The 18729-nt window shown below is 36.5% G+C and overlaps 1 long non-coding RNA gene across 2 annotated transcripts; it reads left to right on the forward strand.

Moving 5' to 3' along the window:
- Nucleotides 1-3688: 3688 nt before the first annotated feature.
- On the forward strand, nt 3689-7791 carry LOC126629179 (uncharacterized). 2 transcript variants are annotated; one of them, XR_007625676.1, is made up of 4 exons: nt 3689-4048; nt 4159-5899; nt 6500-6796; nt 7376-7791. It is a non-coding gene; the product is annotated as an uncharacterized LOC126629179 (long non-coding RNA). The 2 variants fall into 2 exon arrangements; XR_007625675.1 differs by lacking the exon at nt 7376-7791 and having other exon boundaries at nt 4159-5872; nt 6496-7155.
- Nucleotides 7792-18729: the final 10938 nt, after the last annotated feature.

Raw genomic sequence — 18729 nt, forward strand, 5'->3', positions numbered from 1 at the left:
GTGCAATTATCCAAACGTATTATTTTGTGAATAGATTTCCGCTAAGATTTTCAACCAATCCCGACTCGCCACGTGTCACTTCCGTTTTACAATAATTTATCCAAGATTTCGATAAGATTTTCAACCAATCACGTCATGCCACGTGTCATTATCCGAATGTATTATTTTGTGGATAGATTTCCAATAATATTTTCGACCAATCCCGACACACCACGTGTCACTTCCGGTTTACAATAATTTAGCCAAGATTTCGATAAGATTTTCAACCAATCACGTAGTGCCACGTGGCATTATCCAGAACCTCATCCTTTCTTTTTTTGTCCATATAAACCCTACATCCCTACATCCATCCTCACACCAAGCTCAATCCTTCTTTTTAGCTCACAATACTTGTTCATCGTTTTCAAATCTTGAGTTCTTATTACAATGTCTTCTTCAAGGAGAGTGTATAAACAGTTGCAGGAGCAACAGAAAAGGTTGTTGGCACAACAGGCAGAATTGGCCAATCTCGAGGAAGGTGGAGGTGGAGATGAGGCTTTCTTCATGGAGGAGGATGAGGATGATCACCATAGAAGGCAGAGGGCCTCACATTCCCGTCATGTCATGGAAGTCGTGGGTTAGATAGCCAAACCAAGACGTGCTGCAAACCTCGATAGAAAAAAGGGAAAAACGAGGTAAAGATCTAATGGAAGATTATTTTATTCCCAACAGCATATTCCCTGATCATGTTTTTAGACGTTGTTTTAGAATGCAACAAAATTTGTTCGACAAAATCATGAATGCTATTTGCAACCATGATCCATCTCATTACCCGTAATCGGGTCATGAGTAGTGTGAAGCCAACATTCACACAACGTAACATCTTCAATGAGCTTCCACGAAGACATTTTTTTCTCTTAAAGTGTAGAAAATATTGAAATGTAAATAGTATAGAAAGTGTAGAAAATATTGAAATGTGGTGTAAAGGTGGAAGATGAGGGTTATGTATTTATAGAAAAAAAAAATATTTTAAAAATATTTTTGTATTTTTTAATAATTTTTATGTATTTTTTTAATAATTTTTAATATAATTAATTAATCTGGACCGTTGGATTTGAAAAATATTCAAATCCAAGAGCCAGGGAGTTGCCATGTGGCCAACGGTCTTATTTCTGACCGTTGGGCCTTTTTTTATTATTTTTTTTATTTTTTGTGAAAAAAACGTGGACCGTTGATCTGTGATCGAACGGTCCATTTTAAAAGTCAAATTTAATTTTTTTTTACCGTTGGAAATCCAACGGTCTACAAAAAAATAGCCGTTGGAAATCCAACGGCACTGAAGAGGGCCACGTAGCCCTATTCCGGGTGAACACAAGTGGGCTGACAAGCGGGGCCCGCCGCCTGCAACCTTGTCTGCTACTCGCGCCCAGTCGCAAGTGTGCTGCACGCGCTAACCAAATAGGCCGGCCTCTAGGTCTGTCTGAAATGGGTTGGCCTATTGCCTGGCTTGGGTTGGGTGCCAGGCTGTTTTGCGGGTTGGAGCAAATTGACAGGGGGCTGGGCTGCTTTTTGGACTGGGTGCTGGGCAATGTCCACTCCGGTGGACTTGCTCTAAGTGATTTCACGCCGTCAAAAAATAATACTCCGGGACGGGCTGTGATAATATCGGTTAACCTTGGTCTTCGGTTTTCAAATTATGTTGAATTATGTTTTTTTTGGTATAAATCTCGGGATTTTAGGAGTTTCTACAGTGGTGGGTTTATGGAAATTCAAATTCTTGCGTCGTAAATCCGCAACCGCCGTCGAAAACAGGCTTAGGTTGTCACGTTCTGATTTCTTCGTCACTTGCTCGCTGTTATGCAGCTCAGACCATCACGATTCACCATCGCCACCCAATCACCGCTGTCGAAAACACTACCATACCATCATCCTGCAAAAGATTAGGTAATTTCTGAATTAGGGTTTTATTTATTTATTTTAATTTTATTATTATTATGTGAATTCCTGGTTTGGGGATTTAGGATTTTTGAATTAGTATTTGTGAAGGTCAGTGTTTGATTGTAAACCGATTTGTGCATTTCTCTGCATATTACTATTGCATGATTAGGCCTTTCTGATTAATTTTAGGTAGGGTGTCTGTTGCAGAGAGAGGGATTTCAGGGGTTTGCGCGGTTGTATCTTTTGAAGTTTGCTTATTTGTATATTTGTTTGCATCTGGTTTTGCTTGGTTGGTCTATAGGTGGCTTGGTTGTATTTTTCCCCTTCCTTTTATCAATTTATTGCTTGGCAATGTTAATTTGTAACTGCAATGTGCAAAAAAGCTAGGACTAGCAAGAGAGCAGGTGATACAAGAAAGACATTAATTCCTGCTTTAAGTGCTACACAAGTGTCTAATGAGAATATTTATGATACTTACAATGTGGAAATCAACCTGCATTGTTAGTTTTTATTGCCCTCATGTAAATTTGTAATCAGTCATCAATTTTTGTTCTTTTATGCACAGTTTTGGGTTTGTGGTATTGTGTTGGTTGATGCTATTGGGCTCGAGAATGTTAAAATCCCACGTCGGAAACTTAACAAAATGAAATACAAAAAGAAATGAATGTTGGCAATGTTAGTTAGTGGTGAGCTGCTAGACCACCTCTAGAATGACAACTATGCCCCATCAATTTTCTCTTTTGGGTTTCCATCTAATTTGGTGTTTATCTCTGGCAGATAGATCCGGGAGACACCGATTGCTAGTAGCAGGAACAATTGCTTCTTGGGCTTTTCTAACTAACCAACATTCAGTATCATGTAAGGAATTATAACAGTTTTGATTCTTCTGTACTTTTCCTTTTAAGTTTAGCATTGTAGTACTAAGTTTTCTGGATGTCACATTGAATCCTGGACAATATTTTAAGTAGCAACAATGCGTAACGTGAAGTGAGTTGCTTTCCTTTGATCAATATTGACCGATATCCTAAAAGAACACTTTTGATATGGTTCAGTTGCTGTAGAAAATAAAAAAGGATTTCTGCCTGTCATGGACAAGAAAGATGGATATGAATTTGCCTCCCCTTTGGATGGCAGGTGAGAGATTTCTGTGTTTCATCAGCCTCGGGCTTATGTGCTAAATCTTTTGCTATTGCGGCCAATTTTACTGATGGGTTTTTTCAGAAACTTACTACTCATGCTCAAGTATTATGTCTTTCTACTTTTTTACTTTCTTTTTTCTGTGTAGTATGTTGATTACTTGAAACTATGATATTGGTGACACAAATGAATGTTTCTTATAGTATGCATATCTATATATAACAAGCAAAGTTTGACTTCATTGGTTCTTAGATACTACGTCTTTTTAGTTGCTTTATGTGGAAACTATTCATGCTTGTTGTGACTAATATATTCAACGCCTACAGCAAAGCACGGGGACATTAAAATTGAGGGGGTATTTGACTATAGCTTAGTTACAGTCAAATTGTTGACACTTGATTTTGCTTTATTTACACCTCTGCCATTATATATGTGGCTGGGTTGTAGGGTAATTATCAAAACTTAGAAGGGTAATTTTGTCTCTGAATAGATTTCAAAATATTTACAATTTTGCTAGTCTATTCCAAAATGACCCCTCAATTTTGCATTATTTACATATCTGCCATTGTGTGTGTGGTTGTGCTTCAGCAAAAAATCACAGAATGGGATGAGAGATATATGGGATGATTTGTGGAGGCATTTCAGGGATTTGCATAGAGGGAGATGAGACAAAGAGAGGGAGTTCAGCGATTTGCCAATCCTTCCCTTTCACCCAGAAGCTCTCCAAATTAGTAGTCTTCCTTTCTTTTCTAACCCAGCGCCGTTTCATTTCGTCTTCGTTCTGTAGCCCTCCCATTCTTCTACAGCTCCTCTCGAAGCCAAAACTAAACCCAGCTCCAATCCTTCTTAGGCCACACCTCCAACTACTGTTCTCTCATCTTCTCTAAAGCATCCATCAGAACTGAAACCATCCTCCATCTTGACTCTCAGAATAGCAACCCAATCGACCTCGGACATGCAGGAATCAAATCGCAGGTCTCCGACATCCACAAAGGTAAAACGCTGGAAAAAAAAAAAAAAAAAAAAAGCCCCCTTTGTCCTGTCATTTTCATTTTCAGAAGATATGCAAAGGGTTTCATGTCTAATGTCTTTGTGGGTTTTCAGGGTGCAGATCCTGATTGACAAGGAAGAACAAAAACGTATATAACAACAGTGAGACTAAATGGGAGATCCAACGGAAAAAAAAACAGCAGCTGAGAAACCGAGGCCTATAGATTCCAAAGGAAAAGGTACGATTGTTTACACTGAAATGTAGTTTTCATATTTCTGTTTGTTTGTACTCAAAATATACCCATTTTTACTTATTTGGACAATTTGGGTAAAATATGGCATTTGGAGGATTAATGAGCAAGAAGACTAACTTTGAAGATATTTAGCTATCAAGTGGAGGGGTTTGATACTATAATATTGTTTCTCCTATTTGTTTGGATGATGGAGGTTTGTCAAGCCTTTGTTTAATCAACAAATTGCATGCTTGCAAAAGGGTTGGAAGGCAACTTACAGATGTGGATGCAGATGGAGGATTAAGAAGCCAACTTGCTTCTTCTAAATATTAGATTATTACAAGTGGGAAAATATGTGCTAAAAGCATGTGGTGGAGATACAATTTCCCCTTTTAATATTGTTTCTACATGCAAGTTGGCAAAAACAATGCAAGCTACCCAAGTAAGGAAATGCAAGCTGCCCAAGCTTCTTTCGGGCAAGTACAAAACCTCAGCAGGAGGGTTTCCTCCAGACCTCTATAAAAAGGAGCAGATGCACAAGGATTATAGACACTCAATCAAACACTCAAAACAACAAATCAAAACTCTATTCAAATTAGCTCATCAGCTTCCTTGTAGACATTTATTTTTAGCCAAGCATCCTTTGCTTTTCTTGTTTATTAGCTCTGCTACTCACTTGTAGTATCGATCTAATTTGTAGCTTTTATGTACTCATTTCCAGCCATATAAATTACAAGCAATCTGCAATTTTAGTCACTTTCCTCTGTCATTTATATTTCCAAGCAACCTTGTCATTTACATATTGTTCTATCTCTCCATATAAGTAAAGTCCTTATTTTTAAGGCAAACAAAGAACCTTAATTTGAGCAACTCTCACTCAAATGGCACAATCTCTTGATTTGAAGTCAAAAGGCGCAACCTCAATCATTCAAATCCCATCTACTAGCGGCATCTAGTAGTGGCACGCCTGCACCCGCCAATCTCGTATGTGAAGTAAATCCCCGGCTTGCCCGCAAGGACCATGACGGATTTAGGGAGCGAACACTCTTCTTTATGTTTATAGTGATTGTTTAAGGAATTCAAACGGTACTCAGTTAGTGTGTGTATTTTCGGAGTTTAAGATAATGTTTTAGGTTTTTTTAAGTTGACGCTATAAATGGGCTTACAGTATAGTTGACTTCCTACAATGTGGGGACAAATTAAAATTCAAAGAAGACGGCTATGGCGTTCAATTTTAAAAGCTGTACAGTTCATTTAGAGGGATAAAGAATTACATTTTTTTTATTGGTGGAATTGTGATGATTATCTCTAATTGCTATGTCTTAGGAAAGTGTTGTAGTTGAGTATATCCACCCTAATACAAAATATCATGTCTATTTGGTATGCATATTTTGTTCTTATTAAGTATATTTTGTTTGGTTGTAGACAAAGGGTTTTCACTTGGTTAGACATATTAATGTTATCTATGCTTGATCAGACTAACTTGATAATTTTTTTAAATTTTGATGGTATTCATGGAACTATTTGAAGAGAGAGAGAAAAAAAAAAATGGAAGAAAGTGGACGGTCACAAGCATGACCCGACAAAAATGAAAGGTACGTTCAAATCCTTCCAAGTGAAAGGTCATTTCGTTATTATCAAACTGTTTTCCAAAATAGAGGGAGAAATGGACATGAAGCAATTTTTTTATATCATTCAAAATCAAGAGTCTCAAAGACACTTTTTTTGTTAGTATCTTTATGTTTTTTTTTTCCTTCAAAACATCGATATATGCGAACAATTATATGAAAGAATGTATAAAAGCCTATACAGTTGCTTGACTAATAATTCTTAAATTGCTTAATTTGGTTTTTCGGGTTCTTTTCGATTTCTGGTATTTTGGGGGCTTTGAGCTTTGTTTGGGGCTTCTGAGTTGGTTTGTTGGTATTGTTGTTACACGAGTTTTTGCAAAGATTGTACCTTTATTATTGTCTATAGGGAAACTGTTACAGGTGTGTTGAATTTTACTATAATGTGTTCATGTAATGTATCTTTTGGTGTGTGTGTTTTAATTTCATAACATCTTTTGGTCAGTTTGTGTATTTGTAGTTCTACATTCATCACTGTTTAATTCTGTTCTTGAATTTGAATTCTGTGTAGTTTTTTGTCCACTGGTGCAGTATTACTGTACTCATAAAATCCCACTTCTCTGTGCCTCCTTCCCCTCTACTTGCATCAGTTAGGAGTTTGTAAAGGAGAAAGTTCGTGAATGAAGGAAATCTAATCGAGAGGCATTTTCTTATTGGCAGATATCATAAACTAAATTTGGGTATTTGAATAATATTTGTCTAAAAGTATACTCTATTTTTTAGTGGTACAACTTTTATATTGCTCTTTCCTATTTAGTATTTTATATGCCAGGATAGCCCGGAGAAAAGTCATTGAAGAAATGAGTGAAAGAGTTAAAGCATCATTTGAAAGTGAGGTTTTACAAGATCTACCATGTACATACACCAGATACTTCTGACATTTCACATAAGGTAACTTCCCAAAAACTAATATTTTGGCTTTCTATTGGCATATGTGAAACCAGCTTGATTCAAGTTAAAAGGTTGATGGTTGTGGATGGTTATCACATTCAAAGGGGGTGTTCAAAATATGTTCAGTAGTCCATGGTTTACCATCTCGATTGTCTTCGTTATTGATTATGGTTCATTGGAAAATTTAGTTGAATTAGGAGGTTATGTTGCTTTACTTAGAAGACGCCTGGTTTTCCAAATGTATTGGTTGTAGCGCTATGAGTCTCTAGGATAAAGTTTATGCCTGGTTATATGGGATTGAATTTGTATCATTAATGTCAAATATTTTGAGTTTAATATGGTTATATTCCTTGGCTTAAGCTTTAGTATTTCTTCCTTCGTCTTCTCAAAAGAGGTTAATCCTTGCATTTTGTGCACTTTTTGTAGTGGGTTTAAAGCAGAGGGGGTCTACTGATGTTGTCTGTTGAGTAGATCTTTTTGTTTAACATGGAAAGAAGGAAACTAAACTAACTATTTAGCTAGATGTTTTCTTTAAGAATATTCAATTTTATGGCCTAAGTCAATTTCCTTTGATAATAGGACGTAATATTGGAACATGATGAAACAAAGAAATTAACAATTCTTCTTTTCCACTGAAAATAGCATCAAAGCTGAATAAAACTCGCTTGAGTCCCCCACCAGCCCCATGACAAAATGAATTACAAATTGCAGTTTCGTAGATCATTGACGAAACTGTAACTTCATGTTGCTAATAGACAGACAAACCATGCTCACCAGTTTTCAACTCATTTACAAATTGAACAGTCCATACCTCTGTTCGTTATGTTTATCACCACCAAGTAGTGTTCATGATCACCGAGTGGTACAAAGAGTAGCTTAAAGTGTTTTCTTCAATATGATGTATAATGGTTGTTGTATGTATATATTTCCCATGTCCTATGTTTGTCGTATGTATAACTACAAATTCATCAATTTATCAATTGGTTTGTTTTTCTTTTGTGGTTTCAATAATTGAGTTGGATGTGATGCAGTTGGAGTTGCAAAACGTTGAGTCTTCAGAGATACATTTTGTTTCGATCTTATGTTGTGTGATTGTATTTGATGTTGGGGTTAGATGTGGAACATATTAAAATAATCACCTTTGATTCATAATCTGCGGATTTCATTCTACGTGTATAAAAATAGAGTTCATACAATCAAACATGTTTGAACATAATTTAGGTACAAAAATTTTCATTCTACATGTTTGAATACATGAGCTCCAAAATTTTTGTTTACATACATGTTTGATTATATAATCAAACATAATATTGGGGTTAGATGAAGACTGTTATTAGCACTTCAAAAATCTCATTTTACACTATTCACAAGTGTATTTTTCTTTCTAATTAATAATTATAGAAAGTTCGTAGTGCAAAATGAAATTTTTTTAGTGCCAATAACAATTCCCTAAATAACTGCTTAATAATATTATATAAACTCTATTTACATATATGTTTGAATATAATCTAGGTACAGAAACTTCCACAATCTTTATAATAATTAATCATAAATGATCTTTTAATATATTTTAAGCTACTATATTTGACAATATAATTATAGGATAGGATCAAGGGACAAATATTTTTACACTTCCTTGTAGCCTTTAGATTTTATAACGTTCCAACGGTCTAGATTAAGAGTGATGTGGAAAGTTTTAAACCTTAAATGACTTGGATGATGATGTGGATTATAACTAATAAAGAAAACACTAATATAAATTAAAAATTAATATCTAATAGGATAAAATTGAAAAAAAAATCAATAATCAAACTTTGAAAGCGTAAAAAAACAAAAAAAAACAAAAAAAAAAAACAAAAACATGAAAATACTGTAACCTCCATCTCCCTCCCTACAATGCCTTGGATGAAATCTCCTTTTTCATTTTATAAAAAAATAAAACCATAATAAATAACAAAAAATGAATGATTTTATATATAAAAAAAAAAGGTGATACCAGGGATATGATTAATACTCGGCGGAAACGAAACTGCTATAATAATAAAAAATTGAAAGCGCAAACAAATGAAATCAAGTTGTTTGTTTGATTCGAAAAGCTAAAAAAAAGTAGAAAAATCATCAATGACCTAAATCGACAAATTTAAAAAGATTTTGCAAAACCTAATTTAATCACCCTACATATATGAACAATAATATATGGTTTAGGATTTTGTACGTTTTGCTTACGTAATGAAAATTCAAGAGACTAATAGCTTGATTCTTTGTAGAAGGCATCAAAATTTCATATCAATCCTATGAAAGTTGCAGACCTCATCGGCAAAGAGGAAGATGAAGGTTACAGTACATTGAATCAATGGAGTCTCACCTCCTTTCTTGTTTGCACTCTTAAAACTAGGGTTTCTTCCTTTTTAATTTTATTTTTAATTACCTTCCATATTTTATGCTTTTTGAATTTTATTTTGATGTTTAATATTAGTTAAAAGCCACTTAAGCATCAATGTCATTTAATGAATGAATATGAACCTTTGGATGTTTTGTAATATAAAGGGTTTAAAAAAGTGTAAAAAAATATTTGTCAAAATGTTCGTCCCTTGATCCTATCCCTATAACTATTTTTTTAATTAGATAGCAACATGAATTAAAACTATTGGTTTCGTTTGGTTTTTATCATAACTTAAATTATAATTGTAAAATACGATATTAGATAAGTCACTGAGAATGTATTCTTTCTATTTAATATGTTTCGTCTAATAAATTATAGTATTCCAAGCATGGATACAAAGCCGCCATTGGAAACTATGAAAATTTAAGGTTGTTGGTATCATTGATCCAACCAGTGGGTTTTTGCATCATGTACTTTGATGAATACGATTGATTGATATATTGATTCTTTTTATTGTTCGGGAGGTGATGAGATGTTGCCTCTTAGCAAAAACCTTTGTTCAGCATGCATCCTCTGTTGCAAAAACCTTTTTAATGTCAGATTGTAGTTGTTGAGATTAGAGAGCTATTTTGCTCTTCATTTTGTTCCTTAATGTCAAACTTTCCTAATGTCTGGTGATGTGTATGAATGATAAATAGAGTTCTATATGTATTTTTATAGTTTTAAAACCCGCAACATCACGCTGGCACCTTTGATAGTAAGAAGTTATTACGAAGGAAAAAAAAATGTCAATGGCCAATTAAGTTGTACAAACACGAACACGGATATTGTGACATGACGACACAGCGACATGAAAAATCTCAAAAAAATAAGGATGCAGACACGACTCGGACACGGTAATTAAAATAATAATAAATATTCAATATATTAAAATATCATACGATTGAGCTTGAGAAGATGAACCATCATTTGCACTACTCATTTTCCTTAAACAAAATTAAGCAACATGTAATTCAAATTATGCACACAATTCAAATTGAGCTTGAGAAGATGAACCCTTCGTTAGCACTACTCATTTTATGTATACTAAGTTGCCTTCTAGTTGCTAGATGATGTGCAAGTGCGCATAGATGCGGAACCAAGAGACAAAAGGGAGTTAAGGAACTAAAGAGAGGAGAGGAGGCGGGGTCGCTTCGAAAGAGAGGAAGAGAACTCAAGAGGGAGGCTCCATATTAGAGAGAAAGAGAGGACTCAAGTTAGGTTGAGGTTGGGGAGCTTTCAGGTTTTAGTTTCTATATTTCCAAAATTGCCCCAAAATGTTTATGAAATTTTCAACAAAGCCCATGCCGTATTTTGACCGTGTCCAAACTGTGTCTAGGGCGTATCCAAGCCCTACAAGAAAACATGCTATAGGACACCCTTTTTTGCACACTGATGGGAGTTTGTGGCTTTTAGAGCACTTCCAGTGTAGTAAGGCCTCCTTGGGCAATAGACAACTCAATCCCCTTAAATAAATAGTAATTGCCTGCAGTGAACAGTAATTGTTCAAGTGCATCTCCACCCCTAAGCTGAATAACCTTTATTTTAGTTTCGGATAATAATAGAAGATTGGTTTAAAGTATTTAAAAATATTGAAATGTAGTGTAAAGTAGAAGGACATGGTTATGTATTTATAGAAAAAAAATTTATAATTTTTTTAATAATTTAAATTGTGACTGGCGTCATGATAACGCCTTGTGTCACATAAGTAGGGCGCTGGATTAGGCGATTATTACCTGACTTCTTCATCGGGTTCACCTTAAGCCCAATTACTCAAGTGGGCTGGAGTGTTTTGAGGAGGGGGAGGGGAGTGGATTGAGTTGCCTATCCCTAAAGCAATAAGCAACGATGAAGTTGCTCTTATAACTTGTCATTCCCCAAAGTAAGTTATTGTGCTTCAAAATTGGGACACCAACAAACGGTGTGGTTTACACAAATTTAATTTACAATTTAGATATTTGTATTTTAAAACTCTTTTCGGTGCCAACTTGGGATATGTGAATTGGAGGTTGTACACCATTTCTGTACAAATCTTTTCTTTCCATATACATTTTAGATTTGTTATTTATAATTTGCACACCGAAGAGTCCAAAGCTTGTATTTTCGTTTTCTGGGCTGAATTTGTCTTTTCTAATTTGAATGGAGTTTGAAAATTAAAACCATTCTCTTAAGAGGAGGGTCAAATGACGTGGGATAATTGAGCTGGAGGAATTCCCGCTTTTAAACATCAATTAGGGCAGCATAAGAGCAACTTCACGGGATGAATTGCTAGAGGGACCGTGGGTGGAATAGGGCCGGATCGCCCGAGGGAGCAAGCCCGAGTGCCAAGCCCAATCATGCCTCGCATGATAATGATGAAGATGATGCAGAAGAAGTGCCCAAAACGCCCCCCGTTGAACAAGCGTCGGGGTCGACCCGTTTTCCAATTAGGCCTCAACAAGGTAAGAAGGCTTCAAAGAGAAAAGGTAATGCTTCCAAGAATGATTATGCAAAATATATGGAAGAACTTGCCCGCCAAGGTGAATTGAGTTTGGCCTGGGAAATTGCCAAATTTGAGGCTGATAAAGCTAGAGAGGATGCAAAAGCTGTAGCTATTGAGAAACAATTTCAAGCTAATGAGAGAAAAAGAGAACTACTTCGGCAAGAAAGGGAACATGTTAGAGAAGAAAGAATGGCTCAACGAGATCGTGGAATTATGAATGAGCCTTTAGAAGGGAAGTCTCCAAACTCTAAATATTTTTGGAAGTTGGAGAAAGCGGACGTGGTGCGAAGGAGGTGTGCAAGAGAAGCGAGAGCAAGAGGAGATGGTCCTAGCACGACAAGAGAAGATCATCCTAGCACCACAAATTGGTTAGGTGATGATTATCCATTCATGAACCCATAATTTTCCAATCACTTTGTTTGTAATCGGAGCCCATAATTTTCCAATAAATTTGGGTTGTAATTTCTTATTTATTGAATAGAGTACTTTATGTTGTTGTCAATTTATTGAATTTAGTACTTTATTTAAACTAAGAGTATATTTATTTAATTTGGTAATTTATTTATACTAAGAGAATCTTTATTCAAAACACATTTAAACACACCAAATAAAATTACATCAACATACCAAATAAAATTACATCAACACACACTAAATCAAATTACATCAACATACCAAAAAAAAAATATCACTAAATGAACTAAAAAAAACACACCACATAAAATTAAGTAAACACACCAAATAAAAACAAACACTAATGAACTTAAGTATCTTCAGCTTGTTTCAATTCCCACTGGTGCTCTATCAAGTCAATTTGGCTTGCATTGTGCATATATGGCCTTTGAAGTGCAGTATATCGTTGAATGACCCTATCATTGTAATGTCCATCCCTTTCTAATGGCTCGTGTTGCACGGGTTCTTCGGTGGCGTCACAATATATTTGTGTTCTGGAATTGTTCATCGTGTCTGGCTCATATTCATCAACGACATCATAATCGTACTCATCTTCCACAATCATGTTGTGAAGAATGATGCACGTCATCATGATGGATCGAAGCGACTCTAAATCAAATATTTTGGCAGCACCCCTAACAATCGCCCAGCGAGCTTAGAGGATACCAAAACAACGCTCCACATCCTTCCTGCACCCCTTTTGACAGCTTGCAAAGTGTTTTTCCTTTGCACTTCGCGGACGTGGCACTGTTTTGACAAATGTTTCCCACCTTGGGTAAATGCTGTCTGGTAGGTAGTATGGCCCATCGTACTTATGTCCAATGACCCAGTATGTGACTTTTGGTGCCTTTCCTTGCAGGACATCGTTGAACAATGAGGATTGTGCAAGCACGTTGAGGTTATTTTGAGCTCTCGGAACCCCGAAAAAGGCATGCCAAATCCATGTATCAAAAGATGCCACCGCCTCCAAAATGATACTTTTTTATCCTTTTCTGTGCCTATAAGCGCCTTGCCATGCACTTGGACAGTTTTTCCAAGTCCAGTGCATACAGTCAATGCTTCCAATCATCCCTGGAAAACCTCGCATCTCCCCTTTCTTCAGAAGCCTTTCCAAGTCCATATCAATAAGTTTCCGGAGGTACTCTGCAGTGTAGATAGATTTGATTGCTGAGCAAAACCTCATCGGGGACTCAAGAATGGTTGATTTTCCCATCTTCGCTATCTCGTCCACTTGGTCTGCAGATGCTCCATATGCAAGCATCCGCAAGGTAGCAGTAATTTTTTGCTCAGGCAGGAGATCCATAGCACCAAAAGCATCCGGCTTTTGCATAAAGTAAGAATCATGGTTGCAAACAGCGCCCATGATTTTGTTGAACAAATGACGTTCCATTCTAAAACGACGTCTATAGTACGTATCAGGGAATGCACTGTTACGAACAAAATAATTGTCCAAGAGATACTGACCTCATCGTTGCCTGTCTCTATCAATGTTTACAGCACGGCTGGGCCTGTAGATCTGAGCCACAACTTGGATAACTTGACGGGAATGTGATGCTCGTGCCATTCTTGATTCGTCGTCTCTTTGTCTACGCTCCTCATCCTCTTCCCTCTGATTTTGCGCCGCCTGGCGTTTGAACATTCATTCTGATTGGTTAAACAATTCTTCCTCTTGCTGATCGGTTTCCCACATCATCCTTGAGGAAGAAGAAGACATTGTAAGAAGGAAGCAAAAACTATGAATAATGATAGAGATTTAGGTGAATAAGGAAGCAGAAACTATGAATAATGATAGAGATCTTGAGAAAATTGGTGTGAGATTTCTAAGGATGGATGGTGGATTATATGGAGGATTCAGAAATGATTAGGTTGTAGATAATGCCACGTGGCATGCCGTCATTCGTTAAAAATCTGGTGGAAATCTATCCTCAAAGATTGTAAACAGATTGTAACACATGGGGCGACGTGATTGGTTAAAAATCTTATCGAAAATCCATTACCAATAATTGTCTTTTCGGATAATGACACATGGCGCAATAAGAACGATTAAAAATCTTATCGGAAATCCATCACCAATAATTGTCTTTTCGGATAATGATACGTGGCGCAATGAGAACGATTAAAAATCTTATCCAAAATTACGAATAAAATTATTTTGAATTATTTTATAAATAAAAAAAATACTAATATTTTATTGTTATTGTCTTTTCGAATAATGACACGTGGCGCAACGAGAACGATTAAAAATCTTATCCAAAATTACAAATAAAATTATTTTGTATTATTTTATAAATAAAAAAAATACTAATATTTTATTGCTATTGTCTTTTCAAATAATGACACGTGGCGTAACAAGAATGATTAAAAATCTTATTCGAAATTACAAATAAAATTATTTTGTATTATTTTATAAATAAAAAAATTATTAATATTTTATTGCCAATTGCCAGGGCTATTGAGTACAGGGGTGGAGATGCAAAAGTCGATTACTGTTCATTAAGGGCAGTTAATGTTCATTGGATGGATAGCATAGTGGATTGCTCTAAGGACAATGGATAACGCTGGAACTAGGGCTGGGCACGGGCCGGGCCGAGCTGAAATTTGAAGGAACCGGACCTACCCGTTTTAAAATGTTACGGGGCGGGCCAGGCCGGGTAAAGGAATTTTGAGTTTAGGAACCAGACCTAACCCGGCACGTTTGAAACGGGCCGATTCAGGGTGGGTCCACAGATCCTTTGTTCTTTTTTTTGTTTGGTTTTGGGCATACTGAGATTGAAGTAGAAGAACGAGGAAGTGGCGGTGGCGTTGGCTACGAATTCATAAAAGACAAAGGGTATGTTCAATGAAAACTCAAATTCTCTAACAACTCACAACAAATTCACAAAAAATAAAAAAATAAAAAAATAAAAAAATAATAAACAAAGGGATGACCTCGTTGAGGTCGTCTTCCTCATCACAGAAGAGAATCAGTGAGTTTAATTTGTAGGCTTCCTCTCTTCTTCTTTATGCCTTGCCAACAAATTCACAACAAATTCTCTTCCTCTCTTTCTCGTTGAGGTCGTCTTCCTCAAATTCTCTAACAACTTACAACAAATTCACAATATTTTATTCCTCTCAACAGCAATCCACAGATTAGCAACATCATTCACAAAACCCTAACTGCAATAGAACTCAAAGATACATAGACTTTTTGGGGAAAAAAGAAATTACAAGTGCTTCTTTGTCGACCGATTTGGACCGGATTTAGAGTTTCAGCTGGGCTTCTGTGAGTGAGGGAGCAGAGGCAGAACCGAACAAGTGCCAGGAATTGGCCGATTCGGACCGGATTAGGTGGTCAGCGCCGCGCAATCTTCGTCTTCTCCGATGGTGAGGTGATGTGGTGTCATCGTTGTCGAGGGGAAGAAGAGTGCGGGTGGGAGGAAGCCTCAAGTCGAGGACTCGAGTGTGGGAATCTCGGCGGCCTTGTTTGGGATTTCGAAGGAATGAAATTTGGGAGTGGGTTTTGCGGGAGTGAGTCTTCGAGAAGGTGTGAGAAATTGTGGTGGAGGTCGCGGTGGGGTGTGTTTGCTCCGGGAATGAGAGTTGCAGAGATGGGGAAAAAGAAACAAGGAGAGGAATGAGGGAGAAGGATCGAGAGATTGGGTGTGTGTGTGTGTTCTCCGAGAGGGAGAAAAAGCATCGAGATTGAGAATCCTGGCTCTGCCACACCCAGTAGCCAGTAGGTGAACTTAAAGAGAGAGAGATCAATTTTTTATTTTTTTAATATGTTGATGCAATTATGAACTTGTAAGACTTTTGTAGCTGATAAGTACAAGCAGGTGCGAAAAGTGGGGGGTGGATGTCTGACAATGTTCTCAGTTTTGGAGAGTGAGAACTCACGGGAATCCTCGGAGAGTGAGACAGTAATGTTTTTAAATTGGGATGTTACCCAAACGGGTCCCCAGGTACCCGTTTTTATATTTTTCTAGACCCGGCCTGCCCCTAAAATTCTAAAGCCCCGGACCGGCCTGACCCGTTTCTCTTTTTAAAAATTAGGAACCGGCCCCTACCCGTCCCGACCCGCGGTTCCTATACCCATTTGCCCACCCCTAGCTGGAACTGCTCTAAAGTGATACTGATATATTGAAAATTTGAAAATCGAAGTTTTAAGAGATAAGCGGCAAAATGGTGCTTGTCTTGTCAACTCAATATATAAATATCTCCTTAGTTTGAAGCTTGTGAACCAAAAGAAAAAAGGGATCTCATTAGCAAAAAGATAAGAAGTTGTGCCAAAACAGAAGTTTCAAAATTGACGACTACCAAGGTATTTGTTCTAGTCCCTAAAGTTTTATCAAATGAAAATTTATTGTCATACTAAATTGATGCAGAGGTTCATATAACACATTTGTCTCATGTTCTCAGGGAAGAACATTCAAGAACCAAAGAGTAGTTAACTTTGAAATTGGGAGACATATGATAGAGCCTCCGAAGAGAGGAAAGGTAAATGATTGAGTCAACTGATCATGTGCTAACACAGCTGAGGAAAGAGCAGTCAAATTCAGTGGTTGAATGATGTGGAGACCATGCAAGATGGGAAATGCAGAAGAATTTTGGAAATGCTGATGGAGCTAGACATGGCAGAACGAAATGGAGTTTGCTTTCTAGCCAACAAAAATATTAAATTGAACGAAGGATTGCTGCAAACGGTCAAGCAAGTGTAGATGTTGAACCTGACTATGACAATGGTTGAGAGGAATGATGACATTGATAGTGTAATAATCTATTGATCATAAAACGTTTAAATATAAATACACCAAATTGAAATCTTATACTAGCATTGGTGTCCATATGAGTATGATAGACATCGATGTTAGTGAGAAATGTAGGCACTGATAAGAGGTAGAATGAGAGAGTTTTGAACACTCCATTTTCCTGTACCGATTGGCTACGAAGGAAGTTAGGAGTTTTGCCCAACCATGAGATAATGGGAACTCACTTGGAAACACTTCCAGCTTTTATTAAACATTATTTATTTCATAAATAACTGTAAAACACTAATCTGGAAGAATTTATAGATGGTAAAGATGAATCATCTTGACAAAACCGTGCGGAATAGATTCAACCATGTGCAAACTTCTCTTACAACGGAGAACGTATTGCAATCCAGAAAAATTGTATGTTAGTTAACCAAAGTCTTATGCACACTTATCACTCCTTCAACTCGAACTAATAGGGCATTCATTTGAGTTTTTTTTTTATGTGTTGTGAGTCATTACCTTAGTCTTATATTTATATAGATCGAACCCTAATGAACCTTCCCATAATGATGTCATTAGGATTCCTTGCAGTTCAAAAAATTTGATACACGAAATTTCATTCCAAATAGGATAGAATTAGGAGACCTTATTCCCCAAGGATAACTGGAATATGTTTACTTTACTTGGGGCACAAGCTATAGCTATTAATTGTGAATGTCTATTAGGTGTTGGATTAGGGTTTAACTTCCAACATTCTCCCACTAGGTCAAACAGTTAACTCTGAAAATAACTTTAATGGATTTATAAGCAAAATTACTCTATATTAGTGATAGCTCGGTGAGTGCAGCTCTGATTCGAGAAGACTGCAGAAACCGGTATATTACATATCAAAAGCTCGTCTGGGACCAGAGACAAAGTACTAGAAGATGGAACAAAACCAGTTCCCTTGTAGTCTACAATTCTCATTCATTCGCTCTGATGATTGGAACAAAATGTTGTACAAATTTCGTAGCTCTGGTTTTAAAATTTTAGACAACTCTTGCTGTGGATGCAAATTTTCACCTCTTCGATCTTGGGCGATTTTGCACCTACAAAACAACTAGCACCTTAGGTTAAGGCCAAAAGCCTCACGCGCCCACGATGAATGGGGGGGGCTTTGGCCGAAGAACCTCCGATGCCAAAGTTAGAATTTTAGAGAGAAATAGTGTTTAGAGTGTTTTGGAATTTTTGCAAGAGATTTGGAATGAGTGTTTGGTAAAAATGGGTGACTATTTATAGGACCAAATTGGTCCACATCTTCAAGAAATGGCCGGCCCTTTTTTTGTGCTTTGGGATGAATTTTGTGGTTTTATTAGCCACTTTATTGGCTAATAAAATATAATAGAAATAAATGGGAAGTTACCCAATTGAATGACTAGCATTATTTGGCTAATAAAGTGGAAGAAATTTGAAAAGGTGTGGAGCAAAGAGAGGGAATGTGGCCGGTCTACTAGGTGGGATTTTAGGGTTTATTTTAGGTTTAATTAGCCAATTAATTGGCTAATTAAATATGAAAGGAAATGTTTTAGTATTTATGGTATTGATTGGCTAATTTAAAAGGGAAGGAAAGGTGGAAAAGGTAGAAAAAGGTGATGGAATAGGCTTTGAATGGGGTAGCCGGCCCTATATCATTTTTTAGGTTTGAGTGGATGTTTCAAATTGATAATTAAGGGATGATTTTAGGAGATATGGGAAGAATATATTATTTAGATAATTAATTAACTAAATAATATATTAGGGAAATTAAGTTTTGGAAATAATTACCTAAAATAAGATAATTTGGAATTGGTTACCTCTTTTGGAG

Source organism: Malus sylvestris, chromosome 7, assembly GCF_916048215.2.
Source record: "Malus sylvestris chromosome 7, drMalSylv7.2, whole genome shotgun sequence".
In the NCBI taxonomy this organism is placed as follows: domain Eukaryota; kingdom Viridiplantae; phylum Streptophyta; class Magnoliopsida; order Rosales; family Rosaceae; genus Malus; species Malus sylvestris.